Below are 6,874 nucleotides of genomic sequence, written 5' to 3'. Positions count from 1 at the left end.
GAACAATAATTAGGCAATTAGGACACTCGTTTTCAGCTGGAGAAAGCAGTTCAAAGACGGTGAATATGAGATCACAGACACGAAAGGGCTAGGGAGAAAGCAGAAAATTGACGGACGTTAGAGACGTTAATTGCAATAGCGCTACAAAAGTATCGGCGATATACAGTCCGCGAACTGTCCGGCATGTTTAATGTTTGCATCGGGTCTACTGTTTCAGTTCTAAGAAAATTATTGAATAGGGGAAATTTGTTTTAAACACTATTTTATTTTATAAGATATACATTGTATATATGTGTGTGTGTGTTATCATTGAATAAATTTGATAATGATACGCGGTAATTATTGGTATCAATTTTTCTCGATTTCGTTTAATAAATGATAGCCTGTGCTCAGAAGAAGAGAATATTTTTCAATAAATAAGCATTTTTAATTTACTGTACATAATCATATTGTTTTAAGAATGTAAGATTGCCTATGTAAATAAATAATATAAATCACTTTGTCATTTACATTATATGTCCATGCCCGTTTAGCTTCCAGATTACTCAAAATCACGAGATCAAACCGAAAGTTGCCGGCCACCGGGCATGTTTCGAATACAGAAATGAAAATGTGATTGCTTTTTTTCGCCACATCTCCACAGATGAGTTCTGGTTATAGTAACATGATTCAAGCACCTAGAACATTGTGGAGAATAATTTCAGAAAGAATGACGCTGTTTATATTTTGAATTTATTTTGCGACGTCATGAACGTCATTTATTTAACAATTAGCGTGCGCCGGGTCGCGTACCCCTTGTCATTTGTAAGTTGTACAGAATTGTTGTTTTTAAACATATTGTATTGATTTTTTCACTGTATATAAAGGACAAATTCCGATATTCGATTTTTGTAAACTCGTGTACGTAGATGGAAAAATGTGAACAGTAGAGCTGCAGTCCTATTACTTTTTGAACAACCCTCGTATTAACAAAATATACATATTTTTTAAAATTTATAGTTTATGTGCATAGTGCGCGAACCAATGAACCCCCCCCCCCCTCTCGGAGTCAGGGCCACTTATGACTCATTCCATTCCAAATGTATCATGCCAACTATCTAACTACTAGCGTTTGTCATTCCAGTCACGGATTTATATTGCAATATAAGTCCGCGTTCCAGTTGAGAATATTTTCAAGTTTTTTACAATATACATATAAGGAAACCCTATGACCCCCGCAATGGGAGGGACCATTTTTGACACTAGAGGCAAAAAATGAGCAACTTTGGTAGAGAACCTATAGATGTTATAATATACAAAATATCAAAGCTCTGGGCCTTGTACTTTCAGACAAGACTTTTTTTAATTTGCATTTTTCAAACTTCCTTTCTGGCCCGGTCACCTACGTATGCAACAGACCGTAACCATTTCGACTACTTTAAAAGGGGACCACCAAATGGATCATCTCTGGAAGAGCCGTCCGGTTAGCTCAATAGGTAGAGCTTTGGACTGTAAATCGGGCGACCCGGGTTCGAAGGCCCGGACGGCGCAGGTCACTTTCGTTGTGATTGATCATGAAATCATTTCTACGGTAATTCGCACTGAACATCTGCTCTGGCATGTACAGAAGTTTCAGTTCCTTGCGAAAGTGAAGGCAACTAGTACTGGTAAACTTCTTGACAGCCTGCCCAGGAACGATGCGGTGGTTGAACTGTGCTCTGGTGAATTTAATGTGGCTTCCTGTCTTGATCCGGAGTGAAAACTACCAACACCACCACCACCATCATTTCTGGATTGGTTAGTGTGCAGTCATTGTTTTCAGAGAAGTTGAAAGAAATTGTTAGTTAAAGAAATTGCATAGTTCGAAACTCAAGAACTATTAAAAATAACTATTAAAATACTGTTGCTCGGCCTATTAAATTATCATTTTCTTTATGTAAGATTTGTAAATTACCTGAGATTTATAAAACAGACATTCATCTACAGGTATCTTCATGATAACATAATTTGTGATAATGTATATTGTTAGCTAGATCTATTATGATACATGTATATCGTGCATCTGTAGCGTACATCAGATTGTCTCTTTTTTGAAATGAAATTATCTATTCAGCATTCTTTAGTCAATATAATTATACATGTGCATCATCCATTTTTCGAAAATCTTCAATCAACCGTTATAAAAAGCAAAAAAAAAACCTGTTTTAATGAAAACTTTTCAACACTTGCATAACACTGAAAATATTGCTTTCAAGGGGAAAAACAAATTGTGACTCTAAATTGCCTCCCCTTATATTGATCGACTGTTTTTCATTCAACTGTTTTTCATCAACTTTCGCTGGAAAATAGCTTGAAGTTTTCTACATACACTTATAGTGATATGGCGAAATCAAGAATTTACTAATGCAGTAGAATTTGCGACTTTCACTATGCTAGTATGTTTGCTTCGTCGCTTGAAGGAATCGAACGTTCAATGCTGGTTATGAAGGACAGGTATGGTAAATCAACAGCCTCATTTAATCTGGGCACGAGAATCATATCATTATTGAAAGAAGAAGATCGGCGGATGGATCAATGAGCGGATAAATAAGTGTATGAATCTCCAGCGTACTTCTAATAAGCCTGTATCTAGGACCATACACCTCGAATGTCACATTAGAGTGTCATTCAATGGACGTCAATTATAACCCGGAATATCGGGAACTTTTGAATTTTTAAAACCTTCGGGCATGACCAGATGATGAAATCGCCGCTAAATTCGCGCGTACTTTGACCTAGACATTCCCGCCAACTATTTAACCGTCACATTGACTCATTTCCCGCCTGATATTCCCCTCGCTGCCCGAGTGGCGTAATACAAGTGACAGTGCATTACCAGGGTAGTTAAACCTTGTTCCAGTGTGCCGCCATTCATTCTTCTGTTTGCACTTTCTGTGGTATGAGCCTTTTTAATATAACTACATGTATCATCATTATTACATTTTTCTATTTCTATTCATTTTTTGACTACATGTTTGTATGTTTTTTAGATGCCTGAAACTATTTTCTGGCTGTTTCAGATGGTTTTGTTATAAGCGCACTTTTTCATTTTGGCCTTTTCGGACAGTTTACCATTTTGTAACCAAAAATAAAATAAAATCAGATGAGCGATGCAGGACCTTGGTCGTTCTCTTGTTGTCAAATATTTAAACTGTAGGGGTTTCGTATATTCACAGGGACTTCTGTCTTTTTTTTCTTTTCCCACTATATATATAGATTTAATAAAATAAGGGTGTGTATTATGGAAAATGTAATACTTCATAAGATCAAAATCCTCGATTTTCTACGTTTTTGTATTTTCACCTACATGTTTCTGTCTTCAAACTTGATCTGGATCCAATTATTATTGTTTGCGAAACAAAAACTGAAAGAAGCCATTCTTACTCTGAATCACTGCATCATATATATACCGACAGATTTACTTCCCCTCCGCGTTACTCATTGTCGGTGTCGAGTGGGCGGTAAAAGGATTACAATTAGACTGTACCAATTCACTCCTTCTTTTTTGTTCCGCGTTCTCTTTTATCATATCGCTTTGACATACTTTACAATTAGTTTCAGGAACTTAAATACAACCTGTTTTTTTTCGCGGGATTGTTTTATGTGTCATTTCATATTCAATTATTAAACCGATATGTTAAAAAATAGAACAAGTGGATTCTGGCGCGAACTTTGCGCTGAAAGCGTATATCAAGAATATTTCGACATTTCAAAATGTTCTGCTTCACTCTTTGGACATTGACTAATATCTGGAAATATCTGTTTGTACTTTAGTTTTCCGATGCGCAAAATGCATCATCATTTATTGGCATCGGTTCAGATGACAGTAGAATAATATTATGTAACATGTATATACAGCAGAACGTGATCCGATATTGTATACTAACTGCCGTATTGTTTTATTGTTTAGACGTGATGAGACAATTTTCTAAAATTGATATTTTTCACACAAGAATATTTATGTAGGCTGTATATGTTTCTGTTTTTTTGTTGTTGTTTTTTTTTAATTATTATTTTTTTTAGTTTTTTTTCTTCTATTCCGCTTTCCTGTATGTTTTTTGTTGTTGTTTTTTTTCTTCAAAATATATTTTTTTCTTCTATTCCGCTTTCATTACATTGCTCCTACCCATTAACTATACACGTCGTATTTAATTTCACGTATTTCACATGACGTGGAGAATAGATTTTTTTAAAAATAAATAAAGCGGTGTAGCAATATAGGAATATCCGTGATATCAATGAGCGGGCTACATTTATTTAAATATTTTTCTCCATGCTTTTTTAAAAGCGAAACCAGTTTTTAGATATTTTAAATTTGTGGTCAATTCTGTTTTTAAAAAAATCCCCACATCTTACCGAATGTCCTTTCAGATGAGTTTTTTTTAGAAATAAAAGTAAATTCATGTAGTTTCAATTCTTAAACATTGCTTGGAAACAAAAGTAAATACTCGAATGGATAGTTTCGTATCCTAACCGATGCTTCCGTTTCAGAAAACCAGACATTATTAATACTGTATTCCATTATGGTTCAATATATGTAACGATATAATTATTTTACGCTCGCTTGCAAAATTGATAATGTAATTTTTTCAGCCAGATCACGTGTCCGTTCAGTTACGTGATGTCACGAGTTATTCAAATGCATACGCGTCTGAGCTGGTAAATGAAAGATTATGCTTGATTTGTAAAAAAATCTTCTGAAATATACTTGACCCTTATTCATTTATTTATTTATTATTGTTGTTTCAAACAAGGGTTTCAAACTGAGGTTTATACAACATAAGATTGCGATTTCTCCAATATGCCATACCAGCACACGGCGAAAGTGACAACAATCTTTCTGAACATTAGTAAACAATACATATACTATAGCACTTAAATATTATAGAAGATTTAAGAATCGAACTGAACCGCCTCATCTGAGTGTTTGATGCAGGACCACAGACCATCTCCCATACAGTTATATAAAAAAGATTGCCAAGGATAGAATAAATCTATACCCAAAATCAAGGTTACCTCACATCCATGTAACTACGCTACTACGATTATGATCAAGTCAGGATATGTAATCATCTTTGCGTGCATGATATAATCTTTCTGCGACATGTATGGGTAAGAGTTCCTATTAAGACGACCAATTAACTTTTAACGCACCATCACGTTTATTTGGGCATGTGTATTAAATTTGTTTTATAGGGACTCCACTGAGGTTTTTTGACATGATGGGTCTGAAAATATTTTTTTCAAAATAAATGTACCATTTGATGTACGTTTCGACCACTAATCTTTGTGCAAAATTTCAGATCATTCCCGCACTTCGTTTTTCAAGAATAATAATTACTCAAATTGTAAACAAAATAACCCAAGATGAAAAGCGTTTAAACGCTTTACACTCAAATCGGGCTAAGAAAAGCATAACAATACGATTTTCAATTTATTTCAACGTATAATTCTTAACTATCTTTGCGTATATTTCTGTCAAAAGTGTCCCAGCTCATTTATGTAAGAAATTCAAACGTTATGTTTTTAGGCTTTTAAACCTGCTTTGAGAAATGAAATAAATTTCATTATCATGTCCCTCAGCTGCATTCCTTGGAAATGTGAGCATGTGAAGACACATATGAGACAATTTATTCACGCATACTTACTACTTATATAAGATAATTTAGTGTACTAGCATTAACTTACTAGTTTGAATAAAATGATTTATCTTTAATATAATTAACACGATTGTGTCTATTTTTAAATTTGATTTGAAGTGTTTCATTGTTGACTAAGCAACAAAATCATTGTTGTTCAAATAGACTATATGTATATAAAGAGACATTAGAGTTCACATTGCTAAATATGGCCGTACAGATTCTTGACCTTTTTGTCCTGATTGAAAGTGTATCGTGAATTCTAACGTTTGATTGGATCAGTCTGTTAATACGTCATGTAAGTTTGTGGTTTTAATTCTTTATATTATCCCTTACGAACTCCTTCTGAAAAAAAGAGTAAACAGTCACAAGCTTAAAGTTGGTTCTTCCAAGCCACTCACGTGTTCCAAACAATGCAATGTTTATCAACTATATGATTTGCAAACTTTTCTAAAATAATATAAAATCTTAGCTTTTTGAAGTTTATTTTGGTGAGCAACACTTCAAGCAATAATAGGCTTTGTTTTATAGTCAGTTATTTTACATCTCAAATTTAACTGGGAGTTTCTAATATTACAGTTTAATGGACATGTTTCATAATCATTACATTTTCATTCCGCCCTGTTTAATTGGCAGACACAAGCACGTGCAATAAGTTATTTATATCTAAAAAAATATATAGGAATCCTTGTTTTTAATTGTTTATACTTAGTTGTGTTTGAAGACATGCAAAGCGACTTTCAAGCTGTAGCGGACAAAACCTCAGGCGGGTGTCTCCATTATTTTAGGCTTGGGCTCGCCCCTGACTTGAGAAAACCTAAGGCGGATGTCCCCGTTATTTAAGGGTTGGGCTAGCCCCTGACTAGATCTACCGTCGGAAAACCGTCATTCATCATAATTTGGTAGCTTACTCAAAGAAAGTCATTGGAACGGTTCGAATTCATAGATAAAGGGTCGGCAATCAAATGTCGGATACATATAGCCGTCCAGTAAGCGGTGGCTGAGTGTGCTCTGGTAAATTCAATGTGGATTACTGTCGTGATCTGGATTGAAAACTACCAATGCCACTATGTCAGCAACATTACCATCGGGGTTCTTGATAGTTGTGACCAATATTTTAATCTTAATTATTCACCCAATTTATATCAATGTATCTCCGTGGTACAATATCCAAATATACAAAATTTATGAATATATTGCAAACAACGAACACATCA

This window comes from Ruditapes philippinarum, unplaced genomic scaffold (genome assembly GCF_026571515.1).
Source record: "Ruditapes philippinarum isolate M1 unplaced genomic scaffold, ASM2657151v2 ctg1534_1_1_1_1, whole genome shotgun sequence".
NCBI classification, from domain to species: domain Eukaryota; kingdom Metazoa; phylum Mollusca; class Bivalvia; order Venerida; family Veneridae; genus Ruditapes; species Ruditapes philippinarum.
Note: the sequence above shows the minus strand (reverse complement) of the source record.